The 12,171-nt window shown below is 56.2% G+C and overlaps 4 pseudogenes; all 4 read left to right on the forward strand.

The window, feature by feature from the left end:
• Nucleotides 1–228: 228 nt before the first annotated feature.
• LOC113888968 lies at nt 229–348 on the forward strand (annotated as a pseudogene).
• Nucleotides 349–3,726: 3,378 nt separating this feature from the next.
• Nucleotides 3,727–3,846, forward strand: LOC113888970 (annotated as a pseudogene).
• Nucleotides 3,847–7,258: 3,412 nt separating this feature from the next.
• Nucleotides 7,259–7,378, forward strand: LOC113888971 (annotated as a pseudogene).
• A 3,409-nt stretch (nt 7,379–10,787) lies between these two features.
• LOC113888972 lies at nt 10,788–10,907 on the forward strand (annotated as a pseudogene).
• The last annotated feature ends 1,264 nt before the right edge of the window (nt 10,908–12,171 follow it).

The following is a 12,171-nucleotide window of genomic DNA, read 5'->3' on the forward strand; positions in this document are numbered from 1 at the left end:
TGGAAGCCCCTCGGGCCCCCGGGCCCGGCCAGGCGCTTGCTGGTCTGGTGTTGTCGGTGTTCGGGGGGGCGGGCCGGCGTCAGCAGGCTGGAGTCCGGTCGCGGGTCGTGCGACTCAAGTACAGCACGCCCCGCGACGAGAGGTGCGGCCCGTTGGCCCGACCTGCAGGGCAGAGCGAAAGGGAGGCGAAGCGCAAGGCTCTTAGGGCGCCCCGAGCCAACCGCCACCGTCTCAGGCCGTATCAGCCTGAAGGCGCCCGATCTCGTCTGATCTCGGAAGCTAAGCAGGGTCGGGCCTGGTTAGGATCTTGGATGGGAGACCACCTGGGAATCCCGGGTGCTCGAGGCTTTTTGCCTACCAGAAGAGGTCCTTTAGCCCCTGCCGCGCGTCCCGATTCTTGGATCCCCCCCGCAGCCCCAGCCCCGACTCCCGCTGCAGACCTGGGTTGCCTCCGCGCGGCCCGCGAGCCCCTCCGCATTCGCATTCGGCTTCCAGGACACCCGACGACCGGCAGTCCCGTCTCCATCTGGGGCTCCTTTGGCTTGCCTCAGGCAATCCCGGGGCTTGCACGGACTCCAGCCAGAGCCCCAGCCCCCGCCCCACCCCCTGCCTCGCAGGCCATCGCGCATGCGCATGTGCGCACGCACGCACAGATAGATGTGCCCAAACGGGGCATCTATCTTGTTCACTTATACCGTGGGTGTATCTATGCCTGGGAGTCGGACTGCTGAACCATACGCTACTTCCACTTTTAGTTCCTTCGGGAACCTCCATATTCTTTTCCATACCGGCTCTACCCATGCCCATTCCTACTCACCGTGGAGGAGAGTTCCCTTTGCTCCACATCTTCTCCAGCACTGGTTATTGACAGACATCGCAGTGAGGCCCAATCGGACTCATGTGAAGTGGTCCCTCCTTGGAGTTTGGAGTTGAGCCTCTCCAATCATTAGTGATGTGGAGCAAGATGACCTTTTGGAAATGCAGATGCAATGCTGTCACCTCCCTGCTCCAACGGCTCTCGTATTTTCCCAGCATATTGAAGATACGACCACTTCCCTTCAGGCTTGCTCCTCACGTTCTTCTCTCATGTCTTTTGCCTGGAATGCCCTCTGCACTCTTTGGCTTCCATCCCATAGGGCATTTTTCGTTTCTTGAATGTCCTAAGTTTCCCTGGTCACATAGCCTTCCAAGATGCTATTTTCCCTGCCTGCAATTCTTCCTGCATCTCAACCCTGGTTTACCTAGGTTCAACCTATGGACCTCAACGAAATGGTGCCTCTGGAAAGCCTTCCCTGACACCCGGGTTTTCTGGTGAGGGAAGAGGCCCCTCTATAGGTTCTCAAAGGATCTGCCTGTGATGTATCATTAGAGTCGTCTCAGTGAAAGCAGGAACTCTGTGTCTTCTTCTCTCCGCCTTCTATTCCCTGAAACTTATTACATGCCTCCTAGCTCATCGTAGGTGCTCAGTATTTACTTAGTGTGTGAAAGACAGAAAAGCTCTTGGAAGCCTCAAGGGGTCACTTGGCTCGGCACTTTTGATCTCTGTGTCTATTTGGCGAGTCAATTCTTTCCTTTCCTGGGTTGATGTGTACACTATATTCGAGGCACAATCTAAGGCATGAAGACATATCCATACATAGAGGTTCTTGCTTTCAAGGAACTCGTACAGCAGATTTCTACAAGTTAGGGCTTTTCAAATGCTCTAGAAGCATGTGAACGTTCAGTATGCTCCATTTTCATTTCAAAGAAAGATCGTTTGACTTCCATAGCAAAGGTGGAGACCTTCCAACGTTGAGTCCAAGACTTATACCTTGACCATTTCAGGCAAGTCTTGTGGTTCCTTCTGGAGGTGTGTGGCTCTTGCAGAAATGTGAAGATCTTCCATCGTCCTCAGACTTTGGTGTCATTTGCAATCATCCAGAAAGCTTCCAGGTCTAGGTTCCAGACCACCACCACACACAGTCAGTAGCCAACGGAGTGGATTCCAGGAATACGTGTTGTTCACCCGCATTACCGTTGATATTGTTGCTGCACACTCAATGCAGTGGGCAGGGCCTGGATTGTCCACTGGGTCTCATGTGGAATGGAAAGAAGGGCTCCCCCCCCCACACACACACACCCCACCCCCACTGTTGACAGCCTTGTGACGAGAAACGGTCCCCGAAACAAGAATCAGACAAACCAGAGAAGCCCAGATGATAGTCCTTGAGATGAAGGAACTAAGCAGCTGGTTGCGATGGCACCAAGGGGAAAGGTTGCTCTTTTTGTCTGCCCCTCTACTCCTTTCTTCCTGGACGCCTTAGGGTTTTGTCATGGAGATTTGAAAGAAAGTGCACAAAAGTCATATGTGTTGAATCAAGATTTTGCATTTAAGCATCTCTCAAAAAGGAAGAGAGCTTCACCTGCACATGTTTCTTTCAAAACCGTCAATTGCTTTTCAATTCTGGGGTTTCTCTCTTGCCTTGTTCAGTTAGCCTTAACAGTAAAAATCAACGAAAACTACATAAAGATTCAAAGATACCAACAAAGGACAGCTTCTGTTTTTGAAATCATCTTTCCATTTAGTAGAACACGAGCTCTATTCTTTGTATTTTGCCTAGGGAATTAGCAATGTCCTGGTTCAGATGGCAAGGCATCCGCGCGCAGGAGACTGGGGTTTGATCCCTGGGTCGGGAAGATCCCGCCGGAGAAGGAAATGGCAACCCACTCCCAGTATCCTCGCCTGGGAAATGCCACGGAGAGAGGAGCCTGAGGGGCCGCAGTCCATGGGTTGTATTAAAGTTGGGCTCAACCCAGCAACTACGAACACAAGTATTTCCAAAGACCACACTCAAGTGTGTGTGTGTGTGCGTGTGTGTGTGTGTGTGTATCTCCTCTTGCCGTCTTGGAGTCTGTCTCGGAATCTTCATGTATTTCTGCCTCTGTATCTCCTGACAGCCAGCCGCCGGCCCGTTCGTCTTGCCCCCGCCTCTCCCAGGCGCTCTGGCTCTGGCTCAGGAGCTTGCGCAGGCCAGCTGTCTCCCTTGGCGTGGGTGCGTGCGAGTGTCTGTGTGTCTGTCTGTGTGCCTGCCTGTGGCTCGTCTGCTCTCTCAGGAAGGTCGAGGGCTTGGCGTGGGGGCAAAGGGGGGGCCTCGGTAGTGCGAAGGGGAGGGGCTGAGGCGCTCTGCTCGACCGCGCCTTCCTGGCTTCTGGTGGGTTTGGGCACCGGACAGGTGCCGGGCAAGTTGGGCGCTCAAGTTTCGCTGCGCCTAGGCCCGCAGGAGGTTCAGAGGCCCCTGGGCCGCGGGGGTTGGGAGGCGGCGGGCGCCGAAGACCGACACCTCCGGGGCCGCGCGGGCCTGAGCAGCGAATGGGATCCGGGGGAGGCCCCGCTCAGCAGCGCGGCCGGGTCTGGAGTGGCCGCGGGTGGGAGGGCGCCGAGACCTCCGCACCCCTCAGCCCAGCCCCCAGGCCCCGCGCGCACGCACGCACGCACGCCCTCCCGGTCAATGGGGGCTCCTGGAAGCCCCTCGGGCCCCCGGGCCCGGCCAGGCGCTTGCTGGTCTGGTGTTGGCGGTGTTCGGGGGGCGGGCCGGCGTCAGCAGGCTGGAGTCCGGTCGCGGGTCGTGCGGCTCAAGTACAGCACGCCCCGCGACGAGAGGTGCGGCCCGTTGGCCCGACCTGCAGGGCAGAGCGAAAGGGAGGCGAAGCCCAAGGCTCTTAGGGCGCCCCGCGCCAACCGCCTCCGGCTCCGGCCCTATCAGCCTGAAGGCGCCCGATCTCGTCTGATCTCGGAAGCTAAGCAGGGTCGGGCCTGGTTAGGATCTTGGATGGGAGACCACCTGGGAATCCCGGGTGCTCGAGGCTTTTTGCCTACCAGAAGAGGTCCTTTAGCCCCCGCCGCGCGTCCCGATTCTTGGATCCCCCCCGCAGCCCCAGCCCCTCCCGGGCCGCGGGGAGCGGCTGGCCGGGGCCCCGACTCCCGCTGCAGACCTGGGTTGCCTCCGCGCGGCCCGCGAGCCCCTCCGCATTCGCATTCGGCTTCCAGGACACCCGACGACCGGCAGTCCCGTCTCCATCTGGGGCTCCTTTGGCTTGCCTCAGGCAATCCCGGGGCTTGCACGGACTCCAGCCAGAGCCCCAGCCCCCGCCCCACCCCCTGCCTCGCAGGCCATCGCGCATGCGCATGTGCGCACGCACGCACAGATAGATGTGCCCAAACGGGGCATCTATCTTGTTCACTTATACCGTGGGTGTATCTATGCCTGGGAGTCGGACTGCTGAACCATACGCTACTTCCACTTTTAGTTCCTTCGGGAACCTCCATATTCTTTTCCATACCGGCTCTACCCATGCCCATTCCTACTCACCGTGGAGGAGAGTTCCCTTTGCTCCACATCTTCTCCAGCACTGGTTATTGACAGACATCGCAGTGAGGCCCAATCGGACTCATGTGAAGTGGTCCCTCCTTGGAGTTTGGAGTTGAGCCTCTCCAATCATTAGTGATGTGGAGCAAGATGACCTTTTGGAAATGCAGATGCAATGCTGTCACCTCCCTGCTCCAACGGCTCTCGTATTTTCCCAGCATATTGAAGATACGACCACTTCCCTTCAGGCTTGCTCCTCACGTTCTTCTCTGATGTCTTTTGCCTGGAATGCCCTCTGCACTCTTTGGCTTCCATCCCATAGGGCATTTTTCGTTTCTTGAATGTCCTAAGTTTCCCTGGTCACATAGCCTTCCAAGATGCTATTTTCCCTGCCTGAAATTCTTCCTGCATCTCAACCCTGGTTTACCTAGGTTCAACCTATGGACCTCAACGAAATGGTGCCTCTGGAAAGCCTTCCCTGACACCCAGGTTTTGTGGTGAGGGAAGAGGCCCCTCTATAGGTTCTCAAAGGATCTGCCTGTGATGTATCATTAGAGTCGTCTCAGTGAAAGCAGGAACTCTGTGTCTTCTTCTCTCCGCCTTCTATTCCCTGAAACTTATTACATGCCTCCTAGCTCATCGTAGGTGCTCAGTATTTACTTAGTGTGTGAAAGACAGAAAAGCTCTTGGAAGCCTCAAGGGGTCACTTGGCTCGGCACTTTTGATCTCTTTGTCTATTTGGCGAGTCAATTCTTTCCTTTCCTGGGTTGATGTGTACACTATATTCGAGGCACAATCTAAGGCATGAAGACATATCCATACATAGAGGTTCTTGCTTTCAAGGAACTCGTACAGCAGATTTCTACAAGTTAGGGCTTTTCAAATGCTCTAGAAGCATGTGAACGTTCAGTATGCTCCATTTTCATTTCAAAGAAAGATCGTTTGACTTCCATAGCAAAGGTGGAGACCTTCCAACGTTGAGTCCAAGACTTATACCTTGACCATTTCAGGCAAGTCTTGTGGTTCCTTCTGGAGGTGTGTGGCTCTTGCAGAAATGTGAAGATCTTCCATCGTCCTCAGACTTTGGTGTCATTTGCAATCATCCAGAAAGCTTCCAGGTCTAGGTTCCAGACCACCACCACACACAGTCAGTAGCCAACGGAGTGGATTCCAGGAATACGTGTTGTTCACCCGCATTACCGTTGATATTGTTGCTGCACACTCAATGCAGTGGGCAGGGCCTGGATTGTCCACTGGGTCTCATGTGGAATGGAAAGAAGGGCTCCCCCCCCACACACACACACCCCACCCCCACTGTTGACAGCCTTGTGACGAGAAACGGTCCCCGAAACAAGAATCAGACAAACCAGAGAAGCCCAGATGATAGTCCTTGAGATGAAGGAACTAAGCAGCTGGTTGCGATGGCACCAAGGGGAAAGGTTGCTCTTTTTGTCTGCCCCTCTACTCCTTTCTTCCTGGACGCCTTAGGGTTTTGTCATGGAGATTTGAAAGAAAGTGCACAAAAGTCATATGTGTTGAATCAAGATTTTGCATTTAACCATCTCTCAAAAAGGAAGAGAGCTTCACCTGCACATGTTTCTTTCAAAACCGTCAATTGCTTTTCAATTCTGGGGTTTCTCTCTTGCCTTGTTCAGTTAGCCTTAACAGTAAAAATCAACGAAAACTACATAAAGATTCAAAGATACCAACAAAGGACAGCTTCTGTTTTTGAAATCATCTTTCCATTTAGTAGAACACGAGCTCTATTCTTTGTATTTTGCCTAGGGAATTAGCAATGTCCTGGTTCAGATGGCAAGGCATCCGTGCGCAGGAGACTGGGGTTTGATCCCTGGGTCGGGAAGATCCCGCCGGAGAAGGAAATGGCAACCCACTCCCAGTATCCTCGCCTGGGAAATGCCACGGAGAGAGGAGCCTGAGGGGCCGCAGTCCATGGGTTGTATTAAAGTTGGGCTCAACCCAGCAACTACGAACACAAGTATTTCCAAAGACCACACTCAAGTGTGTGTGTGTGTGCGTGTGTGTGTGTGTGTGTATCTCCTCTTGCCGTCTTGGAGTCTGTCTCGGAATCTTCATGTATTTCTGCCTCTGTATCTCCTGACAGCCAGCCGCCGGCCCGTTCGTCTTGCCCCCGCCTCTCCCAGGCGCTCTGGCTCTGGCTCAGGAGCTTGCGCAGGCCAGCTGTCTCCCTTGGCGTGGGTGCGTGCGAGTGTCTGTGTGTCTGTCTGTGTGCCTGCCTGTGGCTCGTCTGCTCTCTCAGGAAGGTCGAGGGCTTGGCGTGGGGTCAAAGGGGGGGCCTCGGTAGTGCGAAGGGGAGGGGCTGAGGCGCTCCGGTCGACCGCGCCTCCCTGGCTTCTGCTGGGTTTGGGCACCGGACAGGTGCCGGGCAAGTTGGGCGCTCAAGTTTCGCTGCGCCTAGGCCCGCAGGAGGTTCAGAGGCCCCTGGGCCGCGGGGGTTGGGAGGCGGCGGGCGCCGAAGACCGACACCTCCGGGGCCGCGCGGGCCTGAGCAGCGAATGGGATCCGGGGGAGGCCCCGCTCAGCCAGCGCGGCCGGGTCTGGAGTGGCCGCGGGTGGGAGGGCGCCGAGACCTCCGCACCCCTCAGCCCAGCCCCCAGGCCCCGCGCGCACGCACGCACGCACGCCCTCCCGGTCAATGGGGGCTCCTGGAAGACCCTCGGGCCCCCGGGCCCGGCCAGGCGCTTGCTGGTCTGGTATTGGCGGTGTTCGGGGGGCGGGCCGGCGTCAGCAGGCCGGAGTCCGGTCGCCGGTCTTGCGGCTCAAGTACAGCACGCCCCCCGACGAGAGGTGCGGCCCGTTGGCCCGACCTGCAGGGCAGAGCGAAAGGGAGGCGAAGCCCAAGGCTCTTAGGGCGCCCCGCGCCAACCGCCTCCGGCTCCGGCCCTATCAGCCTGAAGGCGCCCGATCTCGTCTGATCTCGGAAGCTAAGCAGGGTCGGGCCTGGTTAGGATCTTGGATGGGAGACCACCTGGGAATCCCGGGTGCTCGAGGCTTTTTGCCTACCAGAAGAGGTCCTTTAGCCCCCGCCGCGCGTCCCGATTCTTGGATCCCCCCCGCAGCCCCAGCCCCTCCCGGGCCGCGGGGAGCGGCTGGCCGGGGCCCCGACTCCCGCTGCAGACCTGGGTTGCCTCCGCGCGGCCCGCGAGCCCCTCCGCATTCGCATTCGGCTTCCAGGACACCCGACGACCGGCAGTCCCGTCTCCATCTGGGGCTCCTTTGGCTTGCCTCAGGCAATCCCGGGGCTTGCACGGACTCCAGCCAGAGCCCCAGCCCCCGCCCCACCCCCTGCCTCGCAGGCCATCGCGCATGCGCATGTGCGCACGCACGCACAGATAGATGTGCCCAAACGGGGCATCTATCTTGTTCACTTATACCGTGGGTGTATCTATGCCTGGGAGTCGGACTGCTGAACCATACGCTACTTCCACTTTTAGTTCCTTCGGGAACCTCCATATTCTTTTCCATACCGGCTCTACCCATGCCCATTCCTACTCACCGTGGAGGAGAGTTCCCTTTGCTCCACATCTTCTCCAGCACTGGTTATTGACAGACATCGCAGTGAGGCCCAATCGGACTCATGTGAAGTGGTCCCTCCTTGGAGTTTGGAGTTGAGCCTCTCCAATCATTAGTGATGTGGAGCAAGATGACCTTTTGGAAATGCAGATGCAATGCTGTCACCTCCCTGCTCCAACGGCTCTCGTATTTTCCCAGCATATTGAAGATACGACCACTTCCCTTCAGGCTTGCTCCTCACGTTCTTCTCTGATGTCTTTTGCCTGGAATGCCCTCTGCACTCTTTGGCTTCCATCCCATAGGGCATTTTTCGTTTCTTGAATGTCCTAAGTTTCCCTGGTCACCTAGCCTTCCAAGATGCTATTTTCCCTGCCTGAAATTCTTCCTGCATCTCAACCCTGGTTTACCTAGGTTCAACCTATGGACCTCAACGAAATGGTGCCTCTGGAAAGCCTTCCCTGACACCCAGGTTTTGTGGTGAGGGAAGAGGCCCCTCTATAGGTTCTCAAAGGATCTGCCTGTGATGTATCATTAGAGTCGTCTCAGTGAAAGCAGGAACTCTGTGTCTTCTTCTCTCCGCCTTCTATTCCCTGAAACTTATTACATGCCTCCTAGCTCATCGTAGGTGCTCAGTATTTACTTAGTGTGTGAAAGACAGAAAAGCTCTTGGAAGCCTCAAGGGGTCACTTGGCTCGGCACTTTTGATCTCTTTGTCTATTTGGCGAGTCAATTCTTTCCTTTCCTGGGTTGATGTGTACACTATATTCGAGGCACAATCTAAGGCATGAAGACATATCCATACATAGAGGTTCTTGCTTTCAAGGAACTCGTACAGCAGATTTCTACAAGTTAGGGCTTTTCAAATGCTCTAGAAGCATGTGAACGTTCAGTATGCTCCATTTTCATTTCAAAGAAAGATCGTTTGACTTCCATAGCAAAGGTGGAGACCTTCCAACGTTGAGTCCAAGACTTATACCTTGACCATTTCAGGCAAGTCTTGTGGTTCCTTCTGGAGGTGTGTGGCTCTTGCAGAAATGTGAAGATCTTCCATCGTCCTCAGACTTTGGTGTCATTTGCAATCATCCAGAAAGCTTCCAGGTCTAGGTTCCAGACCACCACCACACACAGTCAGTAGCCAACGGAGTGCATTCCAGGAATACGTGTTGTTCACCCGCATTACCGTTGATATTGTTGCTGCACACTCAATGCAGTGGGCAGGGCCTGGATTGTCCACTGGGTCTCATGTGGAATGGAAAGAAGGGCTCCCCCCCCACACACACACACCCACCCCCACTGTTGACAGCCTTGTGACGAGAAACGGTCCCCGAAACAAGAATCAGACAAACCAGAGAAGCCCAGATGATAGTCCTTGAGATGAAGGAACTAAGCAGCTGGTTGCGATGGCACCAAGGGGAAAGGTTGCTCTTTTTGTCTGCCCCTCTACTCCTTTCTTCCTGGACGCCTTAGGGTTTTGTCATGGAGATTTGAAAGAAAGTGCACAAAAGTCATATGTGTTGAATCAAGATTTTGCATTTAACCATCTCTCAAAAAGGAAGAGAGCTTCACCTGCACATGTTTCTTTCAAAACCGTCAATTGCTTTTCAATTCTGGGTTTCTCTCTTGCCTTGTTCAGTTAGCCTTAACAGTAAAAATCAACGAAAACTACATAAAGATTCAAAGATACCAACAAAGGACAGCTTCTGTTTTTGAAATCATCTTTCCATTTAGTAGAACACGAGCTCTATTCTTTGTATTTTGCCTAGGGAATTAGCAATGTCCTGGTTCAGATGGCAAGGCATCCGCGCGCAGGAGACTGGGGTTTGATCCCTGGGTCGGGAAGATCCCGCCGGAGAAGGAAATGGCAACCCACTCCCAGTATCCTCGCCTGGGAAATGCCACGGAGAGAGGAGCCTGAGGGGCCGCAGTCCATGGGTTGTATTAAAGTTGGGCTCAACCCAGCAACTACGAACACAAGTATTTCCAAAGACCACACTCAAGTGTGTGTGTGTGTGCGTGTGTGTGTGTGTGTGTATCTCCTCTTGCCGTCTTGGAGTCTGTCTCGGAATCTTCATGTATTTCTGCCTCTGTATCTCCTGACAGCCAGCCGCCGGCCCGTTCGTCTTGCCCCCGCCTCTCCCAGGCGCTCTGGCTCTGGCTCAGGAGCTTGCGCAGGCCAGCTGTCTCCCTTGGCGTGGGTGCGTGCGAGTGTCTGTGTGTCTGTCTGTGTGCCTGCCTGTGGCTCGTCTGCTCTCTCAGGAAGGTCGAGGGCTTGGCGTGGGGTCAAAGGGGGGGCCTCGGTAGTGCGAAGGGGAGGGGCTGAGGCGCTCCGGTCGACCGCGCCTCCCTGGCTTCTGCTGGGTTTGGGCACCGGACAGGTGCCGGGCAAGTTGGGCGCTCAAGTTTCGCTGCGCCTAGGCCCGCAGGAGGTTCAGAGGCCCCTGGGCCGCGGGGGTTGGGAGGCGGCGGGCGCCGAAGACCGACACCTCCGGGGCCGCGCGGGCCTGAGCAGCGAATGGGATCCGGGGGAGGCCCCGCTCAGCCAGCGCGGCCGGGTCTGGAGTGGCCGCGGGTGGGAGGGCGCCGAGACCTCCGCACCCCTCAGCCCAGCCCCCAGGCCCCGCGCGCACGCACGCACGCACGCCCTCCCGGTCAATGGGGGCTCCTGGAAGCCCCTCGGGCCCCCGGGCCCGGCCAGGCGCTTGCTGGTCTGGTATTGGCGGTGTTCGGGGGGCGGGCCGGCGTCAGCAGGCTGGAGTCCGGTCGCGGTCTTGCGGCTCAAGTACAGCACGCCCCCCGACGAGAGGTGCGGCCCGTTGGCCCGACCTGCAGGGCAGAGCGAAAGGGAGGCGAAGCCCAAGGCTCTTAGGGCGCCCCGCGCCAACCGCCTCCGGCTCCGGCCCTATCAGCCTGAAGGCGCCCGATCTCGTCTGATCTCGGAAGCTAAGCAGGGTCGGGCCTGGTTAGGATCTTGGATGGGAGACCACCTGGGAATCCCGGGTGCTCGAGGCTTTTTGCCTACCAGAAGAGGTCCTTTAGCCCCCGCCGCGCGTCCCGATTCTTGGATCCCCCCCGCAGCCCCAGCCCCTCCCGGGCCGCGGGGAGCGGCTGGCCGGGGCCCCGACTCCCGCTGCAGACCTGGGTTGCCTCCGCGCGGCCCGCGAGCCCCTCCGCATTCGCATTCGGCTTCCAGGACACCCGACGACCGGCAGTCCCGTCTCCATCTGGGGCTCCTTTGGCTTGCCTCAGGCAATCCCGGGGCTTGCACGGACTCCAGCCAGAGCCCCAGCCCCCGCCCCACCCCCTGCCTCGCAGGCCATCGCGCATGCGCATGTGCGCACGCACGCACAGATAGATGTGCCCAAACGGGGCATCTATCTTGTTCACTTATACCGTGGGTGTATCTATGCCTGGGAGTCGGACTGCTGAACCATACGCTACTTCCACTTTTAGTTCCTTCGGGAACCTCCATATTCTTTTCCATACCGGCTCTACCCACGCCCATTCCTACTCACCGTGGAGGAGAGTTCCCTTTGCTCCACATCTTCTCCAGCACTGGTTATTGACAGACATCGCAGTGAGGCCCAATCGGACTCATGTGAAGTGGTCCCTCCTTGGAGTTTGGAGTTGAGCCTCTCCAATCATTAGTGATGTGGAGCAAGATGACCTTTTGGAAATGCAGATGCAATGCTGTCACCTCCCTGCTCCAACGGCTCTCGTATTTTCCCAGCATATTGAAGATACGACCACTTCCCTTCAGGCTTGCTCCTCACGTTCTTCTCTGATGTCTTTTGCCTGGAATGCCCTCTGCACTCTTTGGCTTCCATCCCATAGGGCATTTTTCGTTTCTTGAATGTCCTAAGTTTCCCTGGTCACCTAGCCTTCCAAGATGCTATTTTCCCTGCCTGAAATTCTTCCTGCATCTCAACCCTGGTTTACCTAGGTTCAACCTATGGACCTCAACGAAATGGTGCCTCTGGAAAGCCTTCCCTGACACCCAGGTTTTGTGGTGAGGGAAGAGGCCCCTCTATAGGTTCTCAAAGGATCTGCCTGTGATGTATCATTAGAGTCGTCTCAGTGAAAGCAGGAACTCTGTGTCTTCTTCTCTCCGCCTTCTATTCCCTGAAACTTATTACATGCCTCCTAGCTCATCGTAGGTGCTCAGTATTTACTTAGTGTGTGAAAGACAGAAAAGCTCTTGGAAGCCTCAAGGGGTCACTTGGCTCGGCACTTTTGATCTCTTTGTCTATTTGGCGAGTCAATTCTTTCCTTTCCT

The sequence above is a fragment of the Bos indicus x Bos taurus genome, unplaced genomic scaffold (genome assembly GCF_003369695.1).
Source record: "Bos indicus x Bos taurus breed Angus x Brahman F1 hybrid unplaced genomic scaffold, Bos_hybrid_MaternalHap_v2.0 tig00003389_arrow_arrow_obj, whole genome shotgun sequence".
NCBI classification, from domain to species: Eukaryota; Metazoa; Chordata; class Mammalia; order Artiodactyla; family Bovidae; genus Bos; species Bos indicus x Bos taurus.